Source organism: Podarcis vaucheri (assembly GCF_965113315.1).
Source record: "Podarcis vaucheri genome assembly, chromosome: 1".
NCBI classification, from domain to species: Eukaryota; Metazoa; Chordata; class Lepidosauria; order Squamata; family Lacertidae; genus Podarcis; species Podarcis vaucheri.
In genome coordinates, this window is record NC_138759.1 from 72,068,866 (window position 1) to 72,091,300 (window position 22,435).

Sequence of the window (22,435 nt, forward strand, 5' to 3'; positions counted from 1 at the left end):
TACATTCCAAAGCAGCTAACTTTGGTTGATTATCTCCAGTGCTTTCCTTGGCTGAGCTACATACTGTGCAAAATCAATATATCTTCTGCTCCCTGAGGTTCTTAATTCATGCTTTCATAAAGCATCACACTTGATATTCCCTAGAACACACAGAACACAACACAAATACACACAAACACCTATTTAAGGGCTCAATTTTCCACTTCTGCCTGCAGTAGTTCTGCCCAATATGGTGAAGTGATTTCAGATGTGCTTTGGGACAATGTATTTCTGAGATTCTCCTCCTAAAATTACCTTTGGAGCTATTGACTTCCTTTTATCTAATGGCAGAGCTCTAAAAAGGGCAAAAGGTATCCCAACGGAGCATTTTCAGGACAATGCTCAGATTATTTCTGTTCTCCTGTCTAAGAATTGCATATCTGAAGTCAATGGTGCCTTTGGCTCTCAATGAAATAACTCACTTTGAACAATCTCCTTACATGATTGCCTGCATAGAAGAATGAGATCACGGAGAACTAAATCAGGATGAAGACCATCTTGCGCTTTTGTTCCTTTCCTGAAGCACTTTTATTTGCCAGAAGTTGGTTGGAGACAGTATTATTTCTGATATATGCTATTATGCAGCTAACAGAAACTCTGAAGTTAAATTTATGCTCACCCGTTAAAGAACCAATACCAAAGAGATTATGGGTAGGATCTTAGGACAGTGTGCCTGGGAACAAACCATAGAGAGCTATTGTGCTCAGGTCTTGCTTGTACGCTTCCTATAGGTATTCTGTTGGGCACTATCAGAACAGAATGCTGGACTAATATGCCTTTGATCTGATCCAGCAAGGCTGTCCTTGTGTGTGTAGTTTTTCTTTACAGCTATGTGAAACAAATGTGAGCTCATAAAGGGGTGATCTGCACTGAAGAAAGGGTGGAATGGAACTAAATGTTGTTGCGGCTGTTGTTTTTCTATTTAGACTTGCAGGTGACGGACTGCTTTTACCCTGATCAGTTCCCCAGACTCATGTAAGGAAGGAACCTGCGGAACTTTGACTGCATCATAATATGGACAGTGGCCTGCAAATTCTGAGTATTCCAGTAAATACCATCCTCCTGAGCTTTATCTAATCCTCTTTTTAAAAAGCATCCAGGTTGGTTACAATCAATACATCCTGTGGGAGTGAACGCGGCAGTTTAACTATGCACTGTGCGAAGAAATACTTTCACCCATCTCTTCTGAATCTTTCAACATTCAGGGTCCTCAAATGAATCTTGAATGTTGGAAGTTTCAGGGCAGACTCCCCACTTGACACAGTGTCTAGTTGAACTGTGGCATTCACTCCCACAAGACGTAGTGATGGCCAGCAACTTGGATGGCTTTAAAGGACAGATTCATGTAGAACAAGGTTGTTGATGGCTACCAGCCACAATTGCTGGTTTTCTTCCTCCACTGTCAGAGACACTGTGGCTCTGGATACCAGTGGCTGGGAATCATGAGTAGGGACAACGCTGTTGTGCTCAAGTCCTGCATTTGGGCATCCCATATGCAGCTAGCTGGCCACTAGATAGGCCTTTGGGTAATCTAGCAGGCTTCTTCTTAAGTTTTTAGCTTTTCCCATAAATTGTAGCTCACATGATGGAAGAATACAACCAATATTATGATGTATTAAGCTAAGAAGTCTTAACCAAGATATCTGAGCCTTAGACTATTAATTTTTCTTTTTGAAATAGAATTTTACCAAGTGAGGGAGGCTTGCAACCCAGAGACTTCTTCTCTAAGTCTTAAAGATGTCAAATGAATCAGGATTCCAGCAAACACTGGCAGAATTCAACCAATGTTAGATTCTTATGGCATTCCCAATAAATGTGTATGACTCACAAACCTGATTGTATACCCCTTCCATCTGATTTCATGGAAGAGAAAGACTTGTGTAGTTGGTACACTTTCCTGAATAGTTCTTACCACAATTAGACTCACTAGAACTTACGTATTATTTATTTTGCATTCTCGTATACTGCTTTTAATCAAAAATGCCCTCAAAGCAGTTTTCATCAAAGCAAATGTATTAATAAGAGTTTCAGAAACCATACAATTAAAACCCAACAGTAAAATGACAATCAGTGTAAAATAAAAACAGACTAGGGGCTGAACAAAGTAGATTTAAAATAAGTGTGTCCTCTGAAAGGTTGGAGGAACAAATAAAATTTTATCATGTGCCAGAAGCCCATTGGTGTCAAGACCAGCTGGGTCTCCCCAGGGGGGCGGAGATGAGTTCCACAGCTGGGGCACAGTCATTGAAAAGGCTTTACTGCAGGTTTTGACGTGTCAGTCCATTTCCATTGGTGGGACTGCAAGTTATCAGCCTTACAATGTGTAACATGACACATTTTCCTTTACTGGTCTGGTCATATGCTTTACAAAACTAGCAGGCCATACAATGCATGCCAGGGTCAGTTCACATCTCTTATCTTAGCCTAATCTACCTCACATAATTGTTGTGAAGACAAAATGGGATTAATCCACGTGTTACTGCTCAATGGTTCTTGGAGGGAGTGGAGATTGCACATTTGATAAGGTGGCAGGGAGATGCGACACACTCACGAGTTTGTGTGAGCGCACAAACACACAGCCTGGTACACAGAATAATATTAAATGAGTCCTCCTTAAGAAATGTTCATTTCAAGAATTAAATCCTGTTGTATAATTGGGCAGAGCCTTGCCCTCAGGTAGATTTGGCGGCGTCAGAGTTATTGAAGAAGGATGCCGGTCCATTTACCACAGAACATGCTGAATGACACATCTGGCATGGATTCTGGCAATTCAGTGACACTGAATCATTTGTCAAGAAGCGTGCTTGCGTTGAATTGCCTGCCATTTGTTGGCTCATTTTAAAGGCTCGATGCTAGTCTTAACCTAGAGGAGTCTTTGAATAATTAGACGCCTGCCGGTGAACAAGCCTTAATGGAAACACCCTGAGCACTGATAATCAGGTTGATTTCCAATCAGAATTAGGAAAGTGGTCATTAAGGCGGGGGGCAGAGAGGGAGAGGTTTGCCCATTTTAAATTTCTTGAAGAACAATCCTTTGCCTCATCATAAGGAAAATCCTCCCTCCGGCAAAACAGCTGACAGCGACTCCTTAATCTGCTGATTCTGATCCCAGAAGCATCCTGGGTGAAGGAAAAAAATAAGAAAAAGGAAAAAGTGTATCTGAGCATTAACAAACTGAATTTCAGCAGTTGCCTGGGCTTAAAATAATAGTCTTTCAAAAGATTTCAGCACGAGCAGGTGTTTATGTAAATTATGAGAGTTTGATTTGCCTAATAGTGCTATTTCCCACCCACCCCCTTTCTTCCATTATTCCCATTGCTATTTAGCTCATGGCTTCCAGCTGTGATCCAGATTTACAATCAAACCATTGTTTTTAGTCAAGTTCATCTAAAGGTAACATTTTATCTAATATACTTCAATAATGACATGCGCATTTTTCTCTCCTCCTAGACTCTGGAAGCTGCTGTGAAAGACTTCATCATTTACACTCAGAAATAATGGGACTGGGAGAGTAACAATAAAGATGACCTAGTCGTGACAATAAGAAGTTGAAAACGGGGGACAACAAAAGGCAAATCAAAGTTGAAGTGATCCAAATGTCTCTGAAGTACATTTGAATCCCTCTCACCATATCCCTAAGCTACAGGTTTCAGGATTCTGCACACATGTTTTTGTAGCGACCCCCAAGTAGGCTAGGGGAATTTTTTTTGTTATCCGTGTCACATTTAAACATGAACTTACCTAATTTGCACTTTGAGAAAAAACATGCCAAGCAAAACCCAACTATCCACTGTAATTCACACTTTTCTGAATTTTGCGATGCAATTCTTCAACCAAGTAATGTTCACAAAAATGCATATATGTGGGTAAGCTGTACGTAAAAATGCATATATCTATGAAAAGTAACATAAAAATGCATTATATCAAGGGAAGTTGATTTGTAAAAAAGGCATATGTTAAAAATCTGAAGTAAAATGTTGCTGAATTTTCATTAGGACTTCTTTTTTTTTTTTTTTGCAAACTGATGTAGAAAAGTGGGGAACCAAAGACTGGAAACTGAAGTTTGACAGATTCATCCATCCCATCTCATTTTTATTCTTGCTGTTTTTCGATAGTCACTGGTAAGAAATCTATGCAGACCTTAAACACACTCACTTAGTGCACATAGATGAGTTGCTTCCACTAAAATGTTGGGGGCCTATGAAAGAACTCAGGCATCCACACCATAAGTGCATATACAGGCACCCCCCCCAACTTACACGCACCTTACTTGTGCTTGACCATGTGAGTCACTATGAAATAAAGAAGTAGGTTGGCCTTCCCTTGCTTCCCTTGCTTCCCTTGCTTCGGGGTGCTGCCCGGAAGTCACAAGAACTGCTGCCCAAGTGAAGGAAAGCGACCTTTGATGGACCAGTTGTGTAGGGGAGGAGGTGCCTTCTCTCTGCCTCTGCTGCTTATCTGCACCCCCATCCCAGCTCCAGTTCTGCTGGATGCCCTTCTGGGCCCTTGCCCTCAGTGGCCAGCTGCCGCCACCATGGCTCCCCTCGAGCAGGCAGACTCAGGGTAGGCTGGGCAGTGGCCCTAAGTGATTTCCAAGGTGAGTCTCTCTCTCCTTACCACACACCCTCCCTACTTTACATCATTTCACTTATGATTCTGCCTCCCTCTTTCTTACTTCCGGCTGAGCCTTCCATTCTGTTCCTATCGTCTCTCTTTGCTGTCTCTCTTTTTCTTTCCTCGTCCTTTCCTCTATCCCATCTTTTTGCTTGACACCATCCTGGCCTACTTGCTCTTTTGAGCATTTGTCCTGGAAATCTGGGCAATCTCTTCTTAATGAAAGCATTGTTTAGAATTTCGAGAAATGGTTGCCGAAAGTATTTTCTCGCCTGTGCAGTTATGCTTTAGCTGCTTTGAGAAGAATTTGCTTGCTTGCTTTTCCTCCCTCTTCATTTTCTTCTGCAAACTTTTGGGCTCTCCCAAGTATACTGATGCTTTCCCAATGTATGGGAGGTGCAATTTTGGCTACATAAGGTTCGCCACTCACCCCTGAACTTCACTAATCAAGGGAATTATTATTAGTCAGCAGTCAGTATGGTCCAATCAATGTATTTACCCTTGGATTTCTGGGGATGTTTCAATTTTTTTGTTTTTTGAAGACTGTGTTGCTGTTACTCAAAGAGATAGAGAATACAAGAGACGAAGTGACCTTTCCAAATGTTTTCTTATCAAAAAGCATAAGTATTGTATGTCCCACTAAGCCGTTTGAATAGAACCTTGTCAAGTTACCACATTACTCGACATGTTGCTGATAATGAATACATAAGAGCTTTAGATATTGAAGACTCGGAGGAAATAAATAAGATTTACTGCAGAACTACTCAACGTATAACCCAAGGCCACATTTTCTTTTGTTCCATATGGATTGTCTGCTGTCTTTGGTCTGCTGGATAAAAACAATGAAGCTCCACTTTTAACTTCTTGAAAAGCAAAGTGTTGCTTTGCATGGATAACTGGAGAAAATGGATGGTTATATATCACCTTTATGGACAACTTAATGACAAAAGTAATAGTGAGTCCTTTCTGCAGAACAAGATGTTGCTATCTCTTTCCATACATGTTAGTACAAATCTGGCTATGTCTAGCTTGTCAAAAAGTCTTCTTTATGGATTTCTGTTTACCTCTAGCCCAGTCCTAGGCCTGCTTACCCAGAAGTAAGTGAAAGTGAGGCCAAAGGGACTAACTCCCAAGTAAGCATCCAAATGATTGTACTGCAAGATATTTATTTCACCAGAGAGTTAACTTCAAGAGCAAGTACAACAGTACCTTGGTTGTCAAACTTAATCCATTCCAGGTGTCCGTTCGACTCCCGGAACTGTTTGAAAACCAAGGTACGCCTTCCGATTGGCTGCAGGAGCTTCCTGCACTCAATTGGAAGCTGCAGAAGCTGTGTTGGACATTTGGCTTCTGAAAGACATTCGCAAACCGAAACACTAACTTCTGGGTTTGCGGCGTTAGAAAGCCGTTTTGTTCGGGAGCCAAGCCGTTCAAGAACCAAGGTACCACTGTACATTGTATGCTGCTGTTGCTACTTCATTTATTTAGATAATTTGTAGGCCACAATTTGGCTCCGTCACAGGATGGTTTGCAATAAAAACAACTAGATAAGAACACATAAAATCCATTTTAAAAGCCCAACGCTGTCCATTAACCAAGGATGACAGCAAATAACTTAATGACAATGATAGAAGCTGCACCAATCAAGTCTATCTTCCTCCAAATACCCTCCAGCAAATGAGGCATCTTGATCAAATGCCTGAAGCTGTCATGGGATGAGGCCAGACACACCTCAGTCAGTGGAGAGTTTGATTTATAAGGAGCCATCACCAAAAAAGCCCTTTCCCAAGTGTACCTCATCCCGTACCTCATTTACTGATCTTGAAGCACAGGCAAGTTGATATGGGAGAAGCTGGTACTGGCATATTGCATTTTTAATTTTTGTTTTATGATGTTTATACATTGCCAGTATACATGTTTTTAAATGGTTGTTGGCTGTCATTAGCTCCATGAGGAGGAAGGGTGGGGTATGAAAGAAGTAAAATAAATATTTTGGAGGGGGTTTGAATATTTTGGGGTAGCTAGCCAACTCATAGTTGAAATAAGGTTCATCAGTTTGGGTGCCTATATTTCTCTTGAGTGATCTTCAACTTTAGTTATACTTAGACCAGACCCATTGGAATCAAGGGACGAAAGTCGGTTTACTTACGTTGGATATTGCCCCTTGCCCTCAGCTGCTAAGAGATGGTTGTGTAGAAGGAAAGCAAAATATGAAGCCACACAAATGCCTATGAAGAGGCATGAAGAATGTCAGAGGCCAGAACTGGAAACTAGCTAATGCAGTAACAATGGTTATGGAAACTGCAGGCTGATCAGCCTAACATACATGTTGGCTCTGTTAGTAAAACTGGAATTGCAAATATGGGGCACATGTCAACCAAAGTTAAGGACAGGGAGCTGGTGGATGAGAGGGTGGGTATTTGGCAAGAGTCGTTGTGCAAACCTTGTGCTGATCAGAGCTTTCAGGAAACCCCTCACTGATGCACAGCGACCCATTCTGATGTTTGGGCTGCTTGGACTACATTCTGCCTTATCTGCAAAGCTGGGAGCGACTAGCAACATCCCATGTATCTTAACAGCAACCTCGTAGAGTTACTGTTCTTCCCATATTTCTCCTAATATTCACATTTTTGCAAAGGAATTTTCTTAATATAATGTGTTTTTAATGTTAATTTCACAAATATATTAATTTTAAAAAATAAGTTTATGTCTGAAGTGAGACACTTCCACTTGCTCCAATGCTTTCCCTCAGGAAAGCCTGCTGTTTACCACTAAACTGAAGCAAACATTAGTCGGATTTCTTCCAGATTGATGTTTACTCTGATTTAGCACCAAAAAGCAGGTTTTCCAGGTGAAAGCAGAGGGACAAAGGCAAACCCCCCAGAAATGTCCCTAGGAAACCTCTTGAACCCATACTTTCTAAGCACAGAACAAGTGGCAGTGTCTAGTTCTCACAGATATACAAGACAGAGACAGAGATCAATAAAATAAATATTGGGGGTGGGGGGCAGGGAAACCCAAAGGTACAGTTCACCCTTCCAGCTTGACTTTGACAGGAATTGTGTGGGGTTTGAACCTCAGAACTTATTTCACACTAGAGACGTATCATACTCAAACCCAACTCAAGCAAGCAGGTCGCCACTGAAATGTGCCCTGCAGTCGCCGCCTGTTTCTCTGTTAGGGAGTTATCTTTGGCTCTGTCTGAATGGACAGTGTGGTTGGCAAATTGTGGAAGGCAGAGGCTCTTTCCTATGTTCCAAGCAATCCCTTTTAAGCCCCCATATATGACTGATCAGAAGTAAAATGGGAAGTGCTATTAACAGCGCAGCGGCTCCCACTGGTAGTAAGCAATGATATCTAACAATGCCCCAAGGAGCTAGTTAAAAAGTGTCTCACACACTTCAAAAAGCACCTTAATGTAACTGCATTAGAAAGCTGTCAGTTCCTGGTAGGGCAAAAGAGTTTCTGTTCTGTAAGGGTGATTGCAACATTTGTTACTTGGTAATTTGGAAATCATAAGAAAACACGGCTTAATTCTGTTTCTCCAACAAATGGCTACTGGATCTAATATTCTGAAAAAAAAGCCTTAACAATTAAAAAAAGCAGAATCTTGCAATTGTGTTCTTTTTCCCCTAAGTGGGGTGGCAGGAGATCAATACTACAGGCATTTTTATATCCTCTTCCTAGGAGCAGAGGCTCAGGGAAGTAGAATACATCCTTCGCACACACACATACACAGCCCACTTCACTCCTGACTTGAGTGATCTGGTACGCTAAGCTAACTGAGCCCCCCAAAGTAGGCAACTTTCTTCAGATTTTCTACATCCCAGCTATTCTCACCCACTCAACAAAAACAGTAACCCGGACATTGTGTCCAGCTATTGACCAATTTTCTTTTGCTGTGTTCACAAAGGCTTTGAAGAAGGCAGGTGTGTGTTGCCTAAACCTGAACTGCATTTACTAAACCAATGGGTGGAAATGCTGGCGTGCTGCAGCCTGTGCTCTTTATTCGTTTCTTTGCCAGGATCCGACACCATCCTGCTAGTCCTCCAGGAAGGCATCTAGGCATGAAGGTACCCCACATAACATTAAAACACTTGTATGTTCTTTTTATGGCTTCTATTTGTGAAGGAGATAAATGCATGTCTGAAGGAATAAAACATTTTCCCTGATTATGACAAATGGTGTGTTTCTTTTCCCTTGCGGGATGTAATAGGAATATCAATGTTTTACGTTTCATATAAAAACCCAAGTTTGATAAAAGATGAAACACATTTAAAGGAGTTGTTATCTCAGTTATGGGTAAAGTACCATTATACTAAAATTCATAGGCACAGAATGGAAAGTGCTGTGGATCTGGTGGCTTGCTGTGAATCCAATCTGCTCTTGAGGATACAGAACCCCAAATCCAAAGACAATGGGAAACGGAGGGGGGAATCTGTATTCATTTCCCCGTCCACTCGACCTGCCTTTGTAGTCTCAGAGGATGTAAGAACCAGGGCTCCAAAATGTAATACAAAGATGCTGAGAAACCTTTTTCACACCAAGGCCCACATTCTCATCTGGGCAACATCCTGAGGACCATGTGCCAGTGGTGAGAAGGGCCAGAGGCAAAACCAGGCAAAGTAGCTCATGTAAATGTTACCTTTGTACAGCAGATTAGTTTCTGCATGTCCACACACCCCTTTCTATCCTCCATTCAGACAAGCAAGAAGCATTATCAGAGGTGAAGAACACATGCCAGGCAGGCAAAAACAGTCAAGGAGGGCATGACATAGGCTGGTGATGGGTGTGGCTTGGAGGAGAATGGGTGTGGCTAAGGAGGAGTGCGGCCTGGGGAGAACCCCAAGGGCCAAACAGAGAGGTGTGGAGGGCCACATCTGGCTCTTGGGCCTGAGATTCCCCACCCTTAGGTTAAACAGATACTTACTTTTGATTAACTAAAATGATGTCCCCATTTAATTGGGTTGATTTTATTTTTTTAATTTAATTAATTTTTTTAATTGGCTGTAGTCCTATTGCTTGTGAATAACTGTCATTGCACTTACTTCTGTGTACTTATACAATTGTACTGATTATTTTTAATGCAATTGCTTATTTTTGAAAAATGCACCATGATGAGCACCATCAGAAAAGAAGCTGCCCCTTTCTGTCTCGCACTGCAGGAAATGCCTATCCTGAGATTATGCCTGCCATGGCTTTCATGTGCGTCTTTAAAAAAAATTTAAAAAAATTGTATTTTTCATCCATCTGCTCCCTTTTTGCAAATAATCTGTCGACTGATTCATCACTTGAAACATACAATTAATTAATGAAGAGTTCTTTTATCGGAAGACAGCAACAGTCATTTTTAAACACAGCAGTGATGAAACTATACAACGAAAACACACCTATACATTTCTCTAGACTAAGAGCCATTTCTCACATATGCAGCAAATCCCATTTTTGGAATGCTGTCCCTAGGCCCATACACCTGGCACTGACTCATACAAACTTTTGGGCTGGTAACTGTTTTATTTACCTTGGTATATGAACTGATTGTACCACTGCTTGGGACGCGGGTGGCGCTGTGGGTTAAACCACAGAGCCTAGGACTTGCCGATCAGAAGGTTGGCGGTTTGAATCCCTGTGATGGGGTTAGCTCCCGTTGCTTGGTCCCTGCTCCTGCCAACCTAGTAGTTCGAAAGCACGTCAAAGTGCAAGTAGATAAATAGGTACCACTCCGGCGGGAAGGTAAACGGCATTTCCGTGCGCTGCTCTGGTTCGCAAGAAGTGGCTTAGTCATGTTGGCCGCATGACCCGGAAGCTGTACGCCGGCTCCCTCGGCCAATAAAGCAAGATGAGCGCCGCAACCCCAGAGTTGGTCACGACTGGACCTAATGGTCAGGGGTCCCTTTACCTTTACCTTTTTGAACTGATTGTTCCACGGCTTTCAAAGTGTTTCTTTTAAGCTTGCGATACTGTATTTAGTCAGATTGCTTCATTTGCTGCTATGCCCTTCTAGTGCTATTGCTGTAAGTTTTCATCTTCTCGTTTCATCTTATTATTGATTTTGTATAGTTTTATATTTTTATTTGTAAGATGCCTCAAAAATGCTTTGATGAGGTTGGATAGAAATGTAACGAGCAAAAAAGAAGCCAGGAAATCTTGCATGGGAGTCCAGCATGTGGCAAGGCAGAAATCTTCAGGAGAATAAAAGGTCAAGTTTTGCACAGGATAGACCATAACGTACTGGTGGCAACCCACTTTTCATGTAGATCCCACTGTACTGTGATTGCAAAAGTCACTGGCATGATCGATAGAATCCACTCATAGAGGACAGAATGTTACGTCTGGATAAAAAGTTACATAAGGGAATGTGTGTGGGGAGAGAGCTGTGGGCGGGGGAAAGAAAGAGATTTTGTGAAAAGAGCAGTGAAGCAGATCAAGAAAATAAAATAATCCTGGGGACTGTGTCCAATTTTTCTAACATTTATAATAATTGACTTCACTGGGATTGCATGGGTGTAGCTGAAGTCCAAATTAGCCTCCAGTGAGTCTTGAATAGTGTCTTAAGTCGATGGGATTTTTAGTACTGTAAAACAGATATGACAAAATATTTTCTTTGATGTGGGATAGAAAAATAAAATGGATCCCTGAAGGATATTTCCATTTGCCATTCTCCCCCTTAAGCAGTGGTCTTTAGTTTTCTTTAATTTCATGATGGTGTATTATCCTTTATTGTCTAAGAAGGGGGTGTGGGGAATCCGGCAAACAAAGGAACAAAATCACAAAATGTGAACCCCTTTATTGTGCATGTAAATCGTGAAGTAACGCCCCCCCCCCGTTTCAAGAGGACTGACACAATAGTTAGTGTGATAAGGGTTTTAGCCATTCAAATAACCAAGTAGCGTTCATTATCATTTCCATCAATAAGCATTTTGTGCTCTCAGTTGCATTGAGAGCATGTATACAGCAGGCAACAGGCCCCACTGGAGTCAATAGGATCTATAAGCATCTCATTGTGCATACTAGTGCCACAGTCTCAAAGGAGACAGCAGAATTGTGTTCTGCATTTGGAAATGATAGAGAAGAACTTGGATGCTGCCGTATCCTGAGCCAGGCCACTGATCCATCTTGTTCAGTATTGTCTATACTGACTGGCAGCGACTCTCCAGGTTTTCAGGTAGGGTTCTCTCTCAGTTCTACCTGGGAATGCCAGGGATTGTCCCTGGGATGCCCTGCCTGCAAAACAGATGCTCTGCTACTGAGATATGCATAAGCTCTCATCAGGTGCTTTCTGTGAAGGGGCAATTTGGGATGCAGAAAGTGAGTCCTGCCTCCTTGTTGACACTGGATGTGGTGGGTGCACTCCCTGGTCCATGTGTGATATCAGCATTCGTCTGAAGGTGGTTTCCTTACTTGTGCATATGGAACAGGAATCATTGCAGCAGGAATCCTGCTCAGTCAGGCTTCCTGTTCCCATGTTGGAAATGCTCAAGGGTGCCCAAGGCATGCATCATCATCGAGGGGCAGGGCTTACCCCATGCATTCCCATTTGCCCCTTTGGTGTTCATAATGAGCACCTGGCGAGGGCTAGAGATGCACATCTAACGGGGAAATTGTTTATTTGTATCTAGTCAACTGATCGCCACAAAACTGAAGTTCCAACAATACGAAAGTAACACAAGGGAACATCCATAGAATTTCTTAAACCCAAATGAACTACAATCCAAAGAAACCTGAAATGCTGGATTTCTTTGGCAGACTGCAGCACGCTCCCTTTAAAAAGAAAAACGAAAAAACCAAAACCCGTTCCTCTTTTGACAAATAATAAAATGAAACATTAAAATAAAGTAAAATAGGATGGAATAAAATAGCTCTTGGGCTAGCTGCCATTAATTAATAAAGCCTCCACCGTTGGAGCTGTAGGCCTTTGAAAACCAGTGGTGGGGAATCACTGGTGGGGAAACGACTGCTGTACTCAAGGCCTTTTTAACTTGCCGGAACTCAGTTCCAGCACCTCTCAGGTGGGCACCGTTACCATTGCAAGAGAACAAGGGAGGCGTTCATGGTGAGTTCTGGCACCTCTTTTTCTAGCAAAATAGCACTGGTTGCACTTGTGCTCTGCTTGAGGCTCTTGGGCTTCTCACTGGCCACTGCAAGAACAGAGTGTTGGACCAGATGGTCTGATCCAGCAGGGATCTTCTTAAAGTCTTATGCTCAGTTTTGTGGGAAACTAAGGATCATGGATACTAAACATGCTATCCCATGCATGTTTACCAAGAAGGAAGCCCTACCGAGCTCAAGGAGGCTTACTCCTTGGTACACAGGTATATATTTACATAGATGGTATATATATATATATATATATGGTATATGTGTAGGACTGCAGCCTGAGATATATAAATGGCAGCTGCCAACACCCTGTACTACTTCCCTGACAGTAACTCAGAGCAGGGCTTTTAGTGGGGCTGCTCTTGTTCAGTGGAACATCATTCATATTGATGCCCGCAATCTGCACTTTCTGGATACAACTGAAGACATTTTTATTCTGACAGGCTTCCCCAGCTGGATAAATGAGTCTTTACCATAAGTGTCTACTTCGTTTGAGTTTAATTTTGTCTTAAATATATATTTTGTTGTAAACATATTTAAAAATAAGGGGTTTTATGTGTGTTTTTGACTGTTTTTAGACCGTTCCCCCCCCACCTCACCCCATTTTTTAATTGTGCATCATGTTGAGACGATTGCATGGCTGGCAATTAATACGTTCACAGTAACAGCAACAACTCTCTCACGTTTTAGCACGATCGAAATAAAGAAAATGAAGAAACCAGAGCATTTAGGCTACAAGTGAGTAAAATGGTCAGGGAACCTCTGGCTCTCCATATATTGTTGGACTGCCAAATCCCACCAGCCCATCCAGCATGACCAGTGGTCAGGAAGGATGGAAGCTGTAGTCCAGCAACACTGTCTATGGAACAGCTGTAGTCCAGCAACATGGGAAGAAAGGTTCCCACCCTTGCATTAAAAGGATGGGGCTAGGCAGGCTGAAGTTAGGTGGGCCAACTGGGGAGAGGGCAGGGGCCGCCCACCCAAATTTTTTGATGAAGGGGCTGGGCCCCTCAAAGTTTTATGGCGACCGTGTGCACACACTACAGGGCATGCTCACATCATGTGTGCAAGCCACAGGGCGGCCACGCGACACATCTGCATGCCCCACAGTGTGCACAAGTGACATGAGTATGCCATGGGGCATGCACGCATGCTGCGAGCATGCTGCAGGGCATGTTGATGTCATGTGCCCATGCCATGGGGTATTCTGACGTCGCATGGCCCTGGACTCCTCAATTGTGGGGCAAGGTGACGCACATGCCTGGTGTTTGTTTTCAGTGGTGTTTGTGCCATGGGGCAAAGTGCTACTCTGATGATCAGGGTGATCAGGGTGGGTAGGGAGTGGAGAAGCAAATGTAGGGGAGTGGGGGTGGATATTTCCATATTTTAAAATGGGTTGGGGGTTATTCTATGTCATTCCTTCTCGGTACAACCCTTTAAAAATAAGTGACTTCTATGACATAGAAATTCTATATGGAGGCAATGACTAATGGGCAAGCAATGCTTCACAATTGCTTCACTGTCTATGGAACATTTTAACACTTGGGTTTCCCTGGATGTTTGCTAGCACACACTCTATCCTAAGTGCATTTAGGATAGATGTAAACTCCAATTCAGAAGCGGTATGTACGACTCATTGGAAACTATTCGCACGAAGCAGCCAATTTCATAAGGGGCGACTAATCCTAAAAGATATGTGGGTTTTTCTTGGCTTATCATTTCCAGACTAAGCTTCTGCCTATGCCATCATTTGTTTATGCTGAATTTTCTGCCTATGCAATATGTTAACTTCTTGTCTACATGACAAGTTGCTTACGCTGACCCTTCTGCATTTATGCCTTTGTCATGAGATGAAAGTCATTTGGCACTATTTCTACACAATCTTCGTTCAAATCTGTGTTTCCCGCCCCAAGGTGTTTATGATAGGTGCTCTGTTGCGCTCTCAGAATAAACAGAAATAGCAGTGTTTGGTGTGCCGTGTCTAAATAAAGTTGATTTTTCTCCTACACATGTATTTCTTTGAAAACTCACCTGACAGCGAAAGGGTTCCCCCTCTGTTGACAAAAACATAAATAAAAAATCAGATTCATTTTTAAAATGTCCATTTTTTTTAAGTAAGCACTGTAAAATATGCAGATTGTCATTCAGGCACTAAGTTTACTATAAAAATAATACAACCCTAACAAGATGATGTGAGTGTCATTTTACTATGAAGTAGTAATGATACTTCAGCATGCTTGTGATCTCCCTAGGAAATGACTAGAGCACATGATGAATGCGAAACCTGAGTGATGTGCTACGACTACAAATGGGCCATTATCTATTGTGACAGTTATGTGACTCCAAAGATGTTGCCAAGCTCCAGGACTTTGATGTGGCTTTATTGCCATAACTGTGACATTGCTTGGATGTCACAGGAAGCCTTGTCATTATTTAGCCATTTATACACATTCATAGGCCAAGTTTCACAGAAAATGTGAGGCTGATGGAGGAATACTTAAGATGTCCTAGGGGAAAGCATAGGTGGAAAATTTGGATTCTGTAATATTCTAGAAACTTAGGAAGCTGTCTTATACTGAGTCAGACTCATTGGCCATCAAACTCAGTACTGACTACACAGAACTAGCTGCAGTTGTTCATGGTCTCAAATAGGAGATGTCCCTAACTCTACCTGGAGATGTTAAGGATTGAAACAGAGCCCTTCTGCATGCAAGACAGATGCTGTGTCACTGCGCTATACTGGTAGCATTGGAGGGATGCGGGTAGCACTGTGGTCTAAACCACTGAGCCTCTCGGGCTTGCCAGTCAGAAGGTCGGTGGTTTGAATCCCCACGACGGGGTGAGCTCCCGTTGCTCGGTCCCAGTTCCTGCCAACCTAGCAGTTCGAAAGCATACCAGGGCAAGTAGATAATTAGATACCGCTGCAGCGGGAAGGTACATGGCGTTTCTGTGCTCTCTGGCTTCCGTCATGGTGTCCTGTTGTGCCAGAAGCGGTTTAGTCATGCTGGCCACATGACCTGAAAGCTGTCTGTGGACAAACACTGTCTCCCTCAGCCTGAAAGCGAGATGAGCGCTGCAACCCCATAGTCGCCTTTGACTGGATTTAACAGTCCGGGGTCCTTTACCTTTTTATTTTATTTTATATTTTGTTATGTACTAAGTATGGATCCTAGAACAATAGGCAAGTAGGATCCTTTTCTGGTGGCAGTGTTTCTGACTATGTGTTGCTCTCAACCCCTGTCCCTCCTGGCTTTCCAAATAATAGCATGAGGGACTGACTGGTTGGGTTCAGAGTGTGATTAGCATTTCACTACATTACAGGGTGGCCCCTGTTGCATTGAAAGAGGTGGGGGCACAACTGCTCCTAAAGAAACTGACTCTGGACCCTTTGAATAAGAACACCTATCAGCCCATTGCAAGTACCCTCTTTTGGGGAAAAGGGGTGGAGATGGTCATGTTGGGGCAGCTGCAAGGATTCTTGGAGGACACATTCTTAGAGGACATTCTTGGAGAATTATTTAGGTCTATTCCAATCTGAGTTTAAGCCCGGCCATGCAAATGAGCCCTGATGCAGAGTGTGGGACAGGGGGAGTGTGACCTTGCTTCTTCTTCTTGACGTATCATTGGCATTTGATGAAATTGACCAGGGTATCCTCCTGGACTGGCTCTGGGGAATGAGAATTGGGGACACTGTCTTAAAGTGGTTCCAGTCCTACCTTCAGGACCGAGTCCAGAGAGTTGCATTGGAAGAGCGTCTTTCAGCCTCTTGGTGGCTACATTATCTCCAGAGCTATTTCATATCTACATGACTGGATTACAGCAGTGTGCTGTATGTGGGGCTTCCCTCATGCTTAATCTGGAAGCTGCAGTTAGTGCAGAATTCTGCAGCCGAAGTGAGGTAATTTTAATCTGCTTTAGTATTTTAACTTTTGTTTGTTTTAAAATAGGGTGATGAATTTTTGTTTTGTAAACCACTTTCAGTTTTTCTTTACAAAGGTGGTGTATAAATCTTATGATCATATGTACATACATATATAAAGGTAAAGGTAAAGGGACCCCTGACCATTAGGTCTAGTCGTGGCCGACTCTGGGGTTGCGGGTGCTCATCTCGCTTTACTGGCCGAGGGAGTCGGCGTACAGCTTCCGGGTCTTGTGGCCAGCATGACTAAGCCACTTCTGGTGAACCAGAACAGCGCATGGAAACACCATTTACCTTCCCGTCGGAGAGGTACCTATTTATGTACTTGCACTTTGACGTGCTTTCGAACTGCTAGGTTTACAGGAGCAGGGACCGAGCAACGGGAGCTCACCCCGTCACGGGGATTCGAACCGCCGACATACATATATACATACATACAAAAAGTGTGAAGTGAAAGCCAGCCCCTTAGAATGTTTTGATGGCAATCTGGGCTTATGAGGTTTTTTTCAATGGTATTTATGTGTTCTGGATAACGTCTACTTAATACATGCCAAAAATAGTTTTAATGGCTTATTTAATTTGAGATCCTAATACTCCTAGAAAGGGTGATTTTTTACAAGCTGTTAAAGTAATTACATGATCGGCAAGCGCCAGTGTGAAATGTCTATATTATCCCTTTGATTTCAACCCAACATAACTCTGAAAGGCAATGTTTTCACAGGTGGAAGGATGTTTCTGGAGGGCAGAGCCTAAATGTGACTAAGTTCTTCTTAGCTCATCTTTTCTACAGTTGTTTCCCCCTCTGCATTTGTATCCCATTCATTTGTCGAGATCTGCATGTGTCTTGAATCTGACCCAAATGAGTTGCTCGTGGGAACGAGGGGGCAGGTCATTCTCAGCTCCAGCCTCTGGAACTCCTCCTTGCCAGAAATGTGTCTGAGCCAAACTGTGACTTAGCTTTAGAAAGGACTTTAAAAAATGCTTTCCATTGTTCTAGCCTTCTATAAATGGCAGGCACTGGAATTTCACTTGGCAATTAGTATCCTTCCTTGGCTCTTATAACCCCCATTCAGAATAGTTCTATAGCTAGTTTCAGTAGCTTGGAAGGAAATTGGGAAAAATTTATTCCCTCTTTCTTTGGCTAGCTGAATTATGCAAAGTGCCCACAGGTTTTGCAATAGTAGGCAAAGTTAAGCAAATAGAATAGTTAATTTGGAATGTTCTTGGTAGGTCATTTTTGTAAGCAAAGCATCTTAGAGGGTATAGTTTTAGGAATATAGGCATTCAAAAATTCTGGTTACACACCATGTTATTGAGCATTATAACAACAGAATCTCATCGGATTTCCTGCCCTCTCTTTTTCCATCGCTGCTTCTCAGAAATACTAGCTGGGAAGAACTGCTTTAATGAATCAATTAAAAATTAACAATACATGCTCAATTTCCATTTTTCCCCAATTAAAAGGGAACAAAAGTTTTATGCATTTTAAGACTGACTTTCTGTCTTACGACAATCAATGAGCTGAATATAAATTCTGTGATCTGGAAGTCCTTGGGGCTGCAGTGCCCACACAAGCAGGGGCAGCTGCCCCATTCAGCATTTGCAACTTATGAAAGCACTGAGTGTTGCTTACCATTGGAGAGAGAGGGATGTATGTATTCCATGTGCTTAGCCTGTATGTGGTCCATGTCCAAGACTCATCTCTAAAATCTAGACACAGCTAGATTCTTCTGAGTAGCAACTCAGTTTGCTACTGGGGAGCCAAAGAGAATGAAGCTGTTTCCAGTTCAACTTAATGCACTGAGCTGGAAGGGATAGGGAACTCAATTCCCCAGGCTCTCCCATGAGTAGTATGAGTAGTTTCCCATGAGTAGGTTTTTTTTTTAGCATACAAGAATGAGGTCTGGATGTCTGCTGCCCACCATACTTTTTGCTGGTGCCTCCACCTCCCACCAGGACATGTTTTGGAAAAGCAGAGGAGGATCCATGGGTTGGGTTGGGTGAGAGCTTCCCTGGGCTTGTTGTTTCAAACTTTTCTTTTTAAAAACCACAGATTCACATTTTTTCAGAACATTCTCCTTGAACCCCCTTACAAGAAGGGCTGGGGGGAATTTTCACAGCATTACTTAAGATGTGCACGAATGGTACCTAATTACATCTCACTCCGAGAGTGAATGACAAAAGAGCACAGCCCAGTTGTCCAGATGTATACTATAATAGATCCACATGACCTTTTTGTAGAGGAGGATACTCAGATTCCGGTTTCAAGATGCACGTGTTAAAAGTGAACATTGGAAGGACCAGCTCTACAGCTGCTGTAACGACTGCTGCCAACAAGATTAACCTGTGACATTTTTCAATAGAAGTTATTGAGTCAACTTGTCCAGATCTTGAGAAGGGAGAGCACAGTCTGAACTTGCTGCTAAGGAGAACCACAAGATTGGTGGAGAATCAAATTTTGGATTCAGCTTAAACACTGTTGCTCAAACATAGTTCTGCTCTAAGGAGGAGGAGGAGGAGGAGGAGGAACAACAACAACAACAACAACGAGAGGGCCTATCATTGCTTTAAAAACATGCTTCGGATAAACACACAATTCAAAATCATTCACACACAAACACAAATGTGTGTGTGTGTGTGTGTGTGTGTGTGTGTGTATGCAAAAATCTTGTTTCTCTCTTGCATATACTCTTATCCTATTTAAATTTCACATCTTTTCTCCTGGGTTCTGCTTTCTTATCATCATTCTAAGGTCAATTTTGCTCCAGCGAATCAGATGCTTGTATTGTTTCTTACTCCATCATGTAGGATCAGACAACAATTCTGGAATCAGTATGTGCTTTTTGTTATCTTACTGATTTTGATGGATTGTCATCCATGAGTTTGACTTTGCAGGGTTGAAAACATAGCATTACAAATTTTTTTTAGCAAAAAAAGCATGCCAGGAAAGTTAGACAGAAAGGTCATTGGAACAGTGTTTGATGAGGAAAGTTGCTTTTGATACTGTTTTGTAGCACATTTTTCCAGACAGTTGAATGGCACATCATTCCCATGGTTAGCAATTTATAGGGCTTGGAATTATTTAATCAGGAGATGCATATAGTTTATATGACAATCAAGTGGATGAAAATTCTGAATGGGGGAAATCACTCATACACTGAATGACACATATTATATGCCATGTTTATCTGGAGATAATGTAACTTCAATCTGGCAGACATTGTCGTGCATGGGTTTCTAGTGTGCAGCTCGTTTTAAGCAGAAATGCTTAATATGTGGTGACAATAATTTAGGGCATATTGAACAAGTAAGAGCAAAATAGAAGATTTCAAATCTTTGACATTCACTTCTTGTTACAAGTTGTGCAATTTTCCAGAAGGGTGGTTACCAATAGCATGCGAAAAAATGTTAGTGCAGAGAAACCATCTTTCCCTGTTAAGTAGATCCTGGGCCCAAGGAGAGACACAGAACTGCAGGAGGACAAACGGAAATGAGGAGCTGATTGAAAACAAGATATCAATACCTCAGGAAAGGAAGGGGAACTGGACAGAATAGGAGAGCAAAGAAAATTACTGTGGTACCTCAGGTTACATACGCTTCAGGTTACAGACTCTGCTAACCCAGAAATAGTGCTTCAGGTTACTTTGCTTCAGGATGAGAACAGAAATTGTGCTCCGGCGGCGCAGCGGCAGCAGGAGGCCACATTAGCTAAAGTGGTGCTTCAGGTTAAGAACAGTTTCAGGTTAAGAACGGACCTCCGGAACGAATTAAGTACTTAACCCGAGGTACCACTATATCTAGCCAAGCCTGCCTTCTCTTAGAAATGGGTGCAGCTGGTGCATCAGCCTAATCTAAGCAAATAAATCTATGGTTGCAGCTGTCACTTGGACATCTGGTGTCACAGCCAGGCACAAAAGAACCCTCAAAAGATGAACCTGCAAGGCCGGACCCTCATTTCATTACTGACCATTAACTGAGCAGAATCACCTCTGGATTAAATTTCTGGATTAAGTTTCAGTTTAGCAATAATCCAGCTCATGAGCAGCCCAGAACTTCCTCACCTTTCTAGCCATGGACAGAATAAATTGAGTGTTAAACTCGAAATCAATGTATCACCTCCCCCAGTGGTTTCATGTTGATTTCAAATAGTATGGCGGGTGGAACAGAACTCTGTGGAATCTCCATATGCCAACGACCAAAGAGGTGGGCAGGAAGTCCTCCAGCAGCACTTTCTGGGACTGAACCTCTGGGAAAGAATGGAAGCACTGCAAAATGAAGCCTCTGAGTCCCAGCCAGGCCAGGTGATCTGTTTGCTCAGACACCTCGCTTGCTCAAGACCTGTATATTTGAAAGCTGGTGAGAAATTACCCAGTACTGTGGGGTCTATAGAGAGCTTTTTAAAAAGTGCTCTTATTTCAGCCTCTTTTAAAATCAGTGGGATTATGCCTGCAATTACCACTCCAGATACCTCCTCAGCCAAACCACCTCTCCATGCAATTGGCTTCATGTCTCCAGGAAGGCTGTCTACATCCTCAGTATTGGAAGGTAGCCACCACAAATGGAGAAGCAGGTGGCACAGGTACATTGGCTGAACATAGAACATAGGAAGCTGCCTAGTACCACGTCAGACCGTTGGTTCACCTAACTCAGTATTTTCTCCAGCCCTCCTTGGAGATTCTGGGGTTTGAACTTGGGATCTTCTGAGTGCTACGTATGAAGGCCTTAAGTATACAATCCACTCCTTTTTCTGCCCACCTAAGTCTGTAGCACATCCTCGTTCCTGAAAGAATGTAGGCCCATGGCCCAGCTACACAGGGCCTTCTCTTCTTTGTGAACATTTGGTGCTTTGCTATTTTAATTGGGTCTGACATAAGTGCTGTCCCAATGGGCAGTTGGTGGTAGCCTCTCCATCTCCTCCTGTGCCCGGTCAGTCCTTGTGGATTTGAGAAAGGACATTTCTTGGAAAGCAAACACATAAAAAGAGTCCTGCTGGATCAGGTCAGTAGCTCATTTAGTCCAGCATCCATTTCCCATGGTGGTCAACCATGTGGGAACCATCTACCCGAATGCTACAGCCCTCTCCCTTCCTTCAGGTCTCCGTAACTGTAGTCCAAAAGCATATTGCCTCCAACTGTGGAGGTATAAGAAAGCCATCGGGGGCAGTAGCCATTAGTTGTATCCTTTATGAATTTGTCTAACTAAAGCCATCTAGGCCATCGCCGTCTCATGTGTGAACAAATTTTAAGCACCACTGAAATCACAGTACATATGCAAAAGGATTTCATTTTATAGTTCTAAATATCGCCAGTATCTTACTTGAATAGTGCTAATCCTCGTGAACTCATCAATTTCCAAACAAATGGGCAATGACTGCAAAAACCATGGACTGTAAAATGGAATACCTTCTTCTTGCATCTGGTTAGCGTGTTTCTAAAAAGGCACTTGGAAATGCAAATGTTCAGGCACATCATTGGAACTGTAGAATAATAAAGGTTTCTTAAGGCTAGGAACTGAGTGTTTTACTCCCTCCCCCGCTTAAAGGAAATTTATTAAAATGAAAATAAACTCTTTTAGGAGCAATTGTTTCATAAAAGAAACATGAGTTTGTTCTGGCAAAGATGTTTATGATTTATGTTTCACTCTGTAAACTTGGCCAAGCAATTTCCTTCTTTCTGATTGGCGAATGCAGTGGGGTGAGGGAGGGGGGCAGGGAGCTATAGGGATGGCATCTGCTCTTGGAGCAATAGGATTATGTTTATTCATGAC